This window comes from Myotis davidii, unplaced genomic scaffold, assembly GCF_000327345.1.
Source record: "Myotis davidii unplaced genomic scaffold, ASM32734v1 scaffold246, whole genome shotgun sequence".
Lineage (NCBI taxonomy): Eukaryota > Metazoa > Chordata > Mammalia > Chiroptera > Vespertilionidae > Myotis > Myotis davidii.
The window spans coordinates 1,055,079-1,065,019 of record NW_006296542.1 but is presented as its reverse complement, the minus strand read 5'-3'; the positions used below and the strand labels follow the sequence as shown (position 1 = coordinate 1,065,019).

General features: G+C 44.9%; 1 long non-coding RNA gene across 1 annotated transcript in view; it reads left to right on the top strand.

Moving 5' to 3' along the window:
* Positions 1 to 7,544: 7,544 nt before the first annotated feature.
* The window catches only part of LOC107184398, an 11,405-nt gene continuing 9,008 nt past the window's right edge, over positions 7,545 to 9,941 (top strand). The window contains exons 1-2 of the long non-coding RNA XR_001515231.1: positions 7,545 to 7,780; positions 9,152 to 9,285. This is a non-coding gene — a long non-coding RNA (uncharacterized LOC107184398). The remainder of the gene's footprint in view (positions 7,781 to 9,151; positions 9,286 to 9,941) is intronic.

Sequence of the window (9,941 nt, the reverse complement as noted above, 5' to 3'; positions counted from 1 at the left end):
CCTGCCTTGCCCTCTGCCTCCACCCCACCCCATAGTTTCCCCTACTCATCCCAGCAGGCTGCTTCCTAACACACAGCTGTGTCGTGCTGTTCACTACTCAGTGTTGTTTAAGTTACAGCACTGCCTTTTAAGGCCTTTCGTAATCTGAACCCCCCCCCCGCCCCCACCCCCGGATTAACCTTGTACAAAATGGTTTTGCTCTGCAAATCAGCTGAGATTAACTAGGAAAGTAGAGGCTGAGCCCAGAGGGGTTCAAGTTGTGAAAGGGGGAGCAGGAACAACGTTCTGGGGGTGGGGTGGGGTGGGAAGGATGTGTATAAAGGTGATGGGACTCTGGGGTGATGGCACTGGCCATTGGGACATTCACAGCCACTAGGGAAAAAAGCCATATGATGATGTGGAGTAGGAGGGCCAACAGATGGTACCAGCCACCACACCCGCTCCGCACTGTCAATCCTGGGACTCCAGACGCAGCGAGGCCTCAGAGTGCTGCTAGGAGAGAGCTGAGGGGCCACTCCCGGGAACTTGGAATCGATGTGGAGGTGACAGCCTGTGACCACCTCATCTAGAAAAATCAGTGAAGCAGCCAGTGTCTCCGAACAGTACACCCAGCCTTCATAGGTGTCAGGTGATGGTGTTGCCAGTGGAAATGGGGTCCTTTCAGAGTCGCAAGGAAAGCATATCTGAGGACCCACAAATGGGAGGATGAGATGTAGTGGAAGTGAGACTTATTGGACTAGAAATAGAAGGTTCCTGGGATTCATCTCCATTCGTCCCACTGGGGGGAAAGCACAGCCTTGTCTTCATCAAGCCCAGGAGGAAGGCCAGTGCCCAGAAATTCCGTGTCAGCCACAGCTCAGTCAGTTCAGCCCCCGTTCCCGCTGGCGGCTGCATTGCCGTCCCCAGGCTCCTGCTTGGAGTCTGCCCTGGAGTCTGTGAGGCTGCAGGGCCCCCGGCAGCTGCTAGGCATACATGGCGGTTATGGAGAAAGAACGCACAAACGAATGGGGTGAGCTTATTTTACGAGGTGACGGGGAGAGGGAGAGAGAGAGAGAGAGAGAGAGAGAACGAGAGAGCAGATTTGCCTCTCTTAGGCTAAGATTATTATTTTGGGCTTAGGAAGGACCAGATGCCCTTTCAAACTAACCATTTAACTTCCCAGTCCTTCACGGGCTGGTGTTGGGCTCTCACCCTAACCAACCCATTTCCTTGCTGTTTGGGGATTCTGTGTCCCTTATCTAATTCAATCCTTTTCCCAGGCTAGACTCTCCCCTTTACGGTCACCATCATGGCTTCTCCTGGGCATGCGCCCAATGAGGAATTTCTCCTTCATTGTTTTATTCAAACCCCCTTAGTCCAGGTGAGTGGACCCATAGTACCCTGGGAAGATTGAGAAGATTAAAAAGCCACTCCTTCTCTCTGTGGGTTGGGGGGCATGTTAATCCCCTGGTGGTGGTGGTAGGGGCGGGGATGGAGTGTGGGGAGACAATGCTGCTATCCCCTGGCCTGGGGTGTCTGAAGCAGCAACTTCCAGGCTTATGTCTGACTCAGCTCCCTGGTTAATTAGTTTAATAATTTCTGATTCCCTTTGCTTCCTTCCTTTATTAATATCTAACTACCTACACTAACAAAGATGCTGCAGGCCAAATAGGAAAGTCAGGAGTGGAGGTCTGGGCACACAGCTACCTTACATGTCCCAGCTGCCCTTGTGATGCCCTCGGGGCCATGTGACTGGGTTCCAGTCAATGGAATGTGGAGAAACTAAGTTGCCACTTCCAGGCTTGAATCGTAAGTCTCCTGAGTACAGTGTTCTGTGTCTTCCCTTCCATGTGGGGAGCTGGGAGGGGGAGGGGTGGTGGAATACAGATAGAAGGAACCTAGATACCAACCATTGCTCAAAGGAGGGCTGCTTGCTGATCAAAGAGATCCATTTTGGACTTTATGTGAGCAATTCTCTATCATATCAGAGCCATATATTTTTTTAGGTTTATTTGTTCTAGAATTTAGTGTTATCTTAACTAATACACGGAGTGAGGGTAGGACTCCCAGGGGCTCAAGTCTGAGAGATCTTAAGGGTGAAGGACAGACAATGCAGCAAGGTCTAGGTTCCAGGAGGAAAGTTCTTTCTTGTCAAGGGCTCCAGGAAGTAGAAAAGAACTCAGGAATGCTAGGGTGGGGCAGAATAGAGGTACAGACCAGCTCGGAACAGAGCAGGGAAGGGGAGGGGGTAGAAGGGAGAGATAAAAGGTAGATACTTTGCTTCCTTAGTAGGTAGATAGATAATAGATAGATAAATAAATAGATAGATGATAGACAGATGATAGGTAGATAGATAGATAGATAGACAGATAGATAGATAGATAGATAGATAATAGATGATAGATAAATAATAGAAAACACAGGTCAGGAGGCTGAGATGCAGAGTCTGGGAGGGCACAGTAGCCCTCCCACTGATTCTTGGGTGCCCTAACATATTCCCTTTTGCAACCTCTCCCTCTTGACTCCACTTTTGCTCCTTTTCCTCCTGTTTTCTACTGAGAAGGGAAACGCCGCTTGTGCAGAAGGGCCAGAAAAGACCTTCGAGACACGCCAGCCCCCAGAAAGATATAAATAAATGGAATCAAATGTTAGCTGAGCAGAGGCCGCTTCCTTTCGTCTTTGCTCCAACAAATATTAAGCAAATCAATCACCTTCGGGGTTGCTTCTGCGGGAGGGGAAGGAAGGGAGGAGCAGGATCTGTGATCGAAGGCCAGCAGTCTTCGCTGAGAGTTAGGTGCATTTCAAACGGGAGAAAACTTTCAGTAAAAAGCCGTCTTAGTGTTGATCGAAAGGAAAATTGAGTCAAGTGAACTACAAAGTCTTTTCTGACCTCAGGGAAATGGCAGGCAAACCCCGCCAGCCCCCAGGCCTAGAGGAACACTGAGCTGATTAATGCTTTGCCTGAAAGTTCCATTCACTCAAATAAGATGGTATGTAAAGGTGCAGTGTTTACCCAGCTGTGGCCTCCGAGGAAGCACAGAAGGTTCTAGAAGGGGTTTGGGCCATCACGGTATGCTCCCCTCTGCCTCCAGGGCACAGCAGGGATGCTTTGACTTCTTCAGGACCCTCCTGAGGGAGGACTTCCAAGGGTTTAGGGCCTTGACTTCAAGAAAATGCATATTTTCTTTATACCCCGGATTCCAATGCTGCTCTTAGAAAGTCTACAGTGCATCGAACTAAGCTGACACTAAGCTGTCATTTCTTTGCAGGTGACCTCTCTCTCCTCTTACTGATTGTAAGATTTTTCTCTTTGAATCTATTATTCTTTGGATTCCTTGAAATGTGTCTGGGGGTGAGTTTCTTTTTGTTTATTCTGCTTGGAATATATTGTAGTCCTCTATCAATGCATTTGTGCCTTCCTCGGGTCTGAAAAATTCTCTTCAAATATTATTTCTCCTCCATTACTCTCTTCTCTCCTTCTGGGATTCTATTAGATTTTTATTGAAGTATACTTGACATATGACTTTATATCAGTTTCAGGCATATAAATGATTCAGTATCTGAATATTTTGTGAAATGATCACCACAATAAATCTAGTTAGCATCCATTACTACACATAGTTACAACTTTTTTTCTTGTGATGAGAACCTTTAAGATTTACTCTTAGCAACTTCCAAAAATACAATACAATATTATTAACTATAGTCACTATACTGTGCATTAATTATATCCCTATGACATGTTTATTTAGTAACTATAGTGTGTCCCAAAATTCACGCAAGATTTGCAATTGAATTATAGAAATACGTACCTTTTGACAGCCTTTACCCATTTCACAACCACCCACCCACAACCCTCCCACCTCTCCCACCCCTTACACCCACCTCTGGCAACCACCAATTTGCTATCTTTGAGCTCAATTTTTTAAAGATTTCACAGTGAAGCAACATTATGTGATATTTGTCTTTTTCTATCTGATTTATTCCACTTAGCATAATGCCCTCAAGTTTCATCTATGTTGTTGCAAATGACAAGATTTCTTTCTCATTCTGAGTGATATTTCTGTGTGTGTGTGTGTGTGTGTGTGTGTGTGTGATTGTCTTTATCCATTCATCCACTGATGGAAACTTAGGTTGTTTTCATGTTGGCTATTATAAATAATGCTGCAATGAACATGGGGGTGCATATATTTTTTTTTCTAGTTAGTATTTTCACTTTCTTTGGATAAATACCCAAAGAGGAATTGCTAGGTTACATAGTAGTGCTATTTTTAATTTGCAGGGAGCCTATATACTGCTTGCCATTAGTGGCTGCACCAATTTACAATCCCACCAACAGTGCACAGGATTCCTTTTTCTCCACATCCTCACCAACATTGTCATATTTTGTCTTTTTGGTAAAAGTCATTTTGACATGTGTAAGGTGGTGTCTAATTGTGGTTTTGATTTTCATTTCCCTAATGATTAGTGATGTTGAGCATCTTTTCATGTACCTGTTGGCCTTCTGTATGTACATTGGAAAAATGTCTATTCAGATCTTTTGCCCATTTTTTAATCAGATTGTTTGGTGGGCTTTTGTTTTATTCTCTTGGCTTGTTTTTCTTTTACTATTGAGTTGTATGAGTTTTTAATATACTATGGATATTAACCCCTTATTAGATACATGATTTGCATGTATTTTCTCCTATTTTGTAGGTTGCTTTTCATTATGTTGATGGCTTCCTTTGTTACACAGAAGCTTTTTAGTTTGATGTAGTCTTGCTTGTTTATTTTTGCTTTTGTTGACTTTGCTTGGGTGTCAGATGATTAGGTATTTATTCCTTTTTCTCTTTCTATCCTCCATTATTGCTTAATGCCTTTTTATATTTTATCTCTTTGTTTTTCTGTATTTAATCTCTGGTAATTTCTTCATATTTCTTCTAGTTTATTAATTCTTTCTTCAGCTATACCTAATCTTCTGTTTAAAATCTTTTTGTTGTTGTTCTTAATTCTTGCCTGAGAGTATTTTTCCATTGGTTTTTTAGAGAGTGTAGAAGAGAGAGAGACAGAAACATCGATGTGAGAAAAACACAGCAACTGGTTGCCTCCTGCATGAGCCCTGGATCAGGGCCCGGTTGGGGAGGAACCTGCAACCGAGGTATGTGCCCTACCGGAATTGAACCTGGGACCCTTTGGTCCAAAGACTGACACTCTATCCACTGAGCCAAACCAGCTAGGGCTAAACTCTTTATGGGGCCATTATTTCTTTCACCTATAAAATGTCTATTTGGTTCTTTCTCAAACATGCCTGATTATTTCTGGTAATGTCTAGTTCCCTACTCACATTTGTCATTCTATTTTCAAATTTCTTTAAACATTTCATATATTGTGACTTTATATTCTGTGTCTGATCATTTCAATACCTGAAGCCCTTGTGGAGAAGCAGGGGCTATGCTGGTGATTATGACAAGCTCAGAAGTCAGCAGCTGTTACACATCAGGTGCTCAACAAATGCTAGTTTCCTTCCTGTCAGAAACTTCCCAATACAAACCTATGAGGACAGGTGACTTCCTGAGGATTCCTTCCAGCTTTGGGTTTTCATGGGATGAAAGCACATCTGAAAGTATTCCTGGTCGTTGGGAACCTTTGATATCTACCATTGTAGCCTTAACCCTCGGTGTGTGAGCAACCAGAAGAGGCACTGGCTTCTCTGAAGTGACACAGCCCCTGGAGCTGAGTTGGTAGGACTGGGATGGCTAAGAGCATAGGCTGTGGAGCCAGACCACCTGGGTGTGAATCCTCGATCTATCACTTAATCTCTCATTAGCTCTGTGACCTTGACCAAGCGTCTTTATCTCCTCATCTCATTTTCCCCATAGGAAATATCATAGGGAAGGTAATAATTATCCGTTCACAGTCACCGTGGAGATGGAATGAGTTGGTGCACAGAAAGCCCTTGACCCAGGCCATCATGAGAAATGCCCAATAAACATAAGGTAAGTGTATTTTTAAAGCTTCCAGAGGTCATCCTGCTCAATTAGGAGTCTACGATCCTCCTCCTAATTCACCTTACAGAGGCGAGTCTCCTCCTCTTAGAATCCCTTGGAAGAGACTTCACAAACACTTCAGAAAGTTCTTACATCGTATGGCCCAGAAACTAGAGACATTTCCCTGGTTTTAACCTCATTCTCTTCCAACAATCTCATGCCTTTTTGTATGTCTCCTTGTCCTCAAAAGGATGAAGCACGTGGCCCCTGACCCCTCCCCTTGTGCAAATGGATGACAGCTACAAACAAGCTCCTTCCCTTTGAATAGTGGGTGGAGGGACAAGATGTTCTAGAAGCAGATGGTAGCAGCTGGAGAGAAGCAAGGGATGTGTAATACACTCAAACCTGCCCCTTCAGAGGCCACGGCCTCTCATCCATCCCTTACAACCTCTCCTCTAACGACTTTTTAGCTTAAACTGAAATCCTGTCCCTGGATAAAACCAACAATCCTTATCATGACAGAAAAAATGCAAGTATTTGGTATTTTTCCACTACATGCAGGGAGAACATAGAGAGTCTTTTAAAAGAAAAATATTTCAGTGCGGTTTTATAAAAAAAAAAAATTCTATTTTTATAAGATGATGACACTCTCCAAGCATTTCTTTTTTTTATTATTGTTTTTTTTTTACAGAGAGGAAGGGAGAGGGATAGAGAGTTAGAAACATTGATCAGCTGCCTTCTGCACACCTCCCACTGGGGATGTGCCCGCAACCAAGGTACATGCCCTTGACCGGAATTGAACCCGGGACCATTCGGTCCACAAGCCAATGCTCTATCCACTGAGCCAAACCAGTTAGGGCTCTCCAAGCATTTCAACCAGGTTTGCAAAAGTCACTGGGCTCACTCCTGCACACACACAGTCACATCTGTCTATGCAAAAGCAAAGACAGGAACACACACAACTACACACATGTGACTGTACCCATTCAAACACACAAGCATCTACAAATGGCACTCAACCATGCCTTTCTACACACACACCTGCAAACATTCAGGTTCATAGCAGGTGGCTGCACTACCTCCTAACACATGTATCTCAACAAATAGGAACTAGGAAATGGAGCCATTTCTGAAGCGTTATGGGCATATACTAACATGAGTGCATGTACATAGTGCGTCTTTAGTGTGCCTAATTTACCATCAGGTTTTGAGGTAGGGAAGAAAGTTGCATATTTTGGGGAAGAATCAGCCATTTAGCTGAATTCCTAAACCTGCCAGTTTCCCATCTCCTCCTGTCCTCGGCCCTCGAGTGAGATGACTGAGCTTTGTATGGAATTGGGGCTGGAGGGTTATTCTAGCTCAGAACAGGGGATCCTGGGCCATGGGCCCTTCAAAGAGTCCCGTGGAGGCTAAGCAATATCCACTGTTAAAATAGAAATCCATGGCTCCACCACTGGACACAAGTGTCCAGAAAATAGCAAGTTTATCCTGTCCTGCAGCCAAAGCACAGCCAGGTGCCAGCTGTATCCCCAGGGAAGGGGGAGAGCAAATGCAAGCAGACTGTGTCCTCTTGTAGGAGAGAGACAGGAGGGCAGGAAGGGAGGAAAATCTGAATCTATAAGCTTCCTTTTTATACAAACCAGACTCTTAAGTTGTCTTAGTTCAGCTGGAACTCACATCACAGCTGCCCTATTTACTTATCTACCGGCTGCATTCCTTAGGACCAGTTTTGTTCCTGTTCAAAAGGAAACCAGGCAGAGTTGGGAAAATATTTCCCCAGCCAGCTCCTCAGCACTGCTGTCGGAGGGAGACCATCTGATCAAGATGCCTTTCAAGTAAGTAAGTGCAGTATTGCCCCCTCCCTGCACAGAGGAGGGTGCCTGGCTAGGGCAGAGAAACTAGCAGGCTCCTGAGGTGCGCTGATGTGTGGTCATTCTAACGGATCTCCCTTGAGTCCCTGGAGTCCTCTGGTTGCTGATAAATGTTTGCCAACTGGGTCTGTTGGAGGAAGGGGTGTGGGGGTGATTTGTAATACCTGCTGTTTTCCAGGGCCTATTTGGGTTCCATGCAGAGGTAGGAATAGGATGCACAGTGGAACTCCATTTAATAACGTGTCTCCCAGGTAGATACAACAGATGCACATAACCTCGAGAGCATAATAATCACATTCAATAAAATAATCAGCAAGTTGTGAGTGTTTATTACCTTTTTTTAAGGTGATGTAATGATCAGTTCGCATAATTTAATTTCAAGTGATGTATGCCTTTAACAACCAGCTCACGAAATTCTGGAAAATTGAGCAGTCAGTTCTTGTGAGCCAGTGTGATCTGGCTCCAGAGCACAATGCTGGCGTCACCGAGTAACTGCGTTGGTGTTGAAGCCACTCCCACTGGAAGCCAAGGCACGTCACCAAGGGAGGCTAAGCGTGGACTCCATTTCCTTAAGGATATTCTGTCCTCAGAAGGCACAAATAGAGGTTTAAAGACATCATGTGTGTGTTTTATTTCGGGTGGGTTTTTTTTTTTAATTTGTTCTACCTTCCATGTATATTTCACCAGAACAGCTTGACACACAGGTCAGGAGGTCCCATTGTGCTTGGATAGATGCTAATCACATGTACTTCAGCTCACCCAGTCAAGATAATTCAACAGCTTCTGGTTTCATACCCTTGAGATCCTTGCCTTCTAAGGAGAGTTCTCTGGCTGGCATTCCCCGGGCCTCCAGCCTTTGCCATTGTAGCTGGGGTGTTCTGGAGGATCTGTAGCTGTATGTCTTTCCCTGTTATTCCCTGGACCCCACCTAAAGGAACTGGGATACTACTGGTCTCCCAAAAGTCTCCGGTGGTAACAGTTGTATACGAGAGAGAAAACATTTTACCCAACTGGGGTCAAGGCGGGCTACACATCAGCCCCAGCCTCTGTTCTTCTGACAAATTACTGAGGTTTATCCAAAGCACGCAGATCCAGAAGTGGCAGTGTGAGGATGAAAGAGTATAGGAACATATGCTTGAGGAGGAAAATCCTATTCGTGGTGTCACAAGGCTGAGAACTGAGGTAGAGCTCCAGCTCCAGCAGTTTGCTGAAGGACGTACAGAGCTTGCCAGGGACAGAAGAATCAGCCAATGGACAATCAGAAGACTCCGAAGTGTTTGAAGAGTGGAGAGGTGGTAATGAATGGTGTCAAAATATTTCTGTCTTCTACTTTAGGGTTCTCTGTGATGGCTGCCTCCAGACACAGTCAGTCCCGCAATTCTTCATACTCATCAGAACCTTTGCTACGTTGGCCCTGAAATTAATGTTCCTTCATCCTTCTCCTGTCTTCACTTCTCTCCTAACTCAAGGTAGATTCTATGGCTCTTCAGTGTCATCACCCCTTGTGCATGTCCTTGTCTTCCCTCAGCATTCCTACCAGAAAAGCCCTAACGTTCGGTAGACCAGCGCTCCATTTTGCACCTTGCTCAGGCAAGTCAACATGATGAGAGGAAAACCACAACTTCATGGACTGGTCCCCTTCTGAATGCATCACATGTATGTGAGATGACTCAGCTGTCAAAAGGCTCATTAATGCCTAAAACTCCAGCTGTCCTTCCCCAGTCAGTTCACCCCCAATTCCTGACTACAGGAGACGAACAGCCCCTGCTCCTGTTGAGGCAGGTCCCTCCCATGAAACACTGAGTTGATCCCATCTCCCCTTGTCTACCAAAGACCTTTGGTCCTGAAGTTATCCTCTTTATTTCCTAAAACCAATTATCAAATTTCTTATAATCTGAAGCCTTCTCTCCCTCAGTATTGGTCTGCTTCACATCAGAAGCTGAAGGGAGCAGGAAGGATTGTGATCAGCTGATCCTCTATTGACTCACCTTGTACATCTCCTTTCCCCTCCCTCAATAGGCTATCTCTTGCCCCCCAAAACTGTTGCTCAGGGGGAGGGAGGAGATGTAAGGAGCAGAAAAAGTCTTACTTTTTGGGGACTGTTGTAGTATGGTGCTGGTATTTT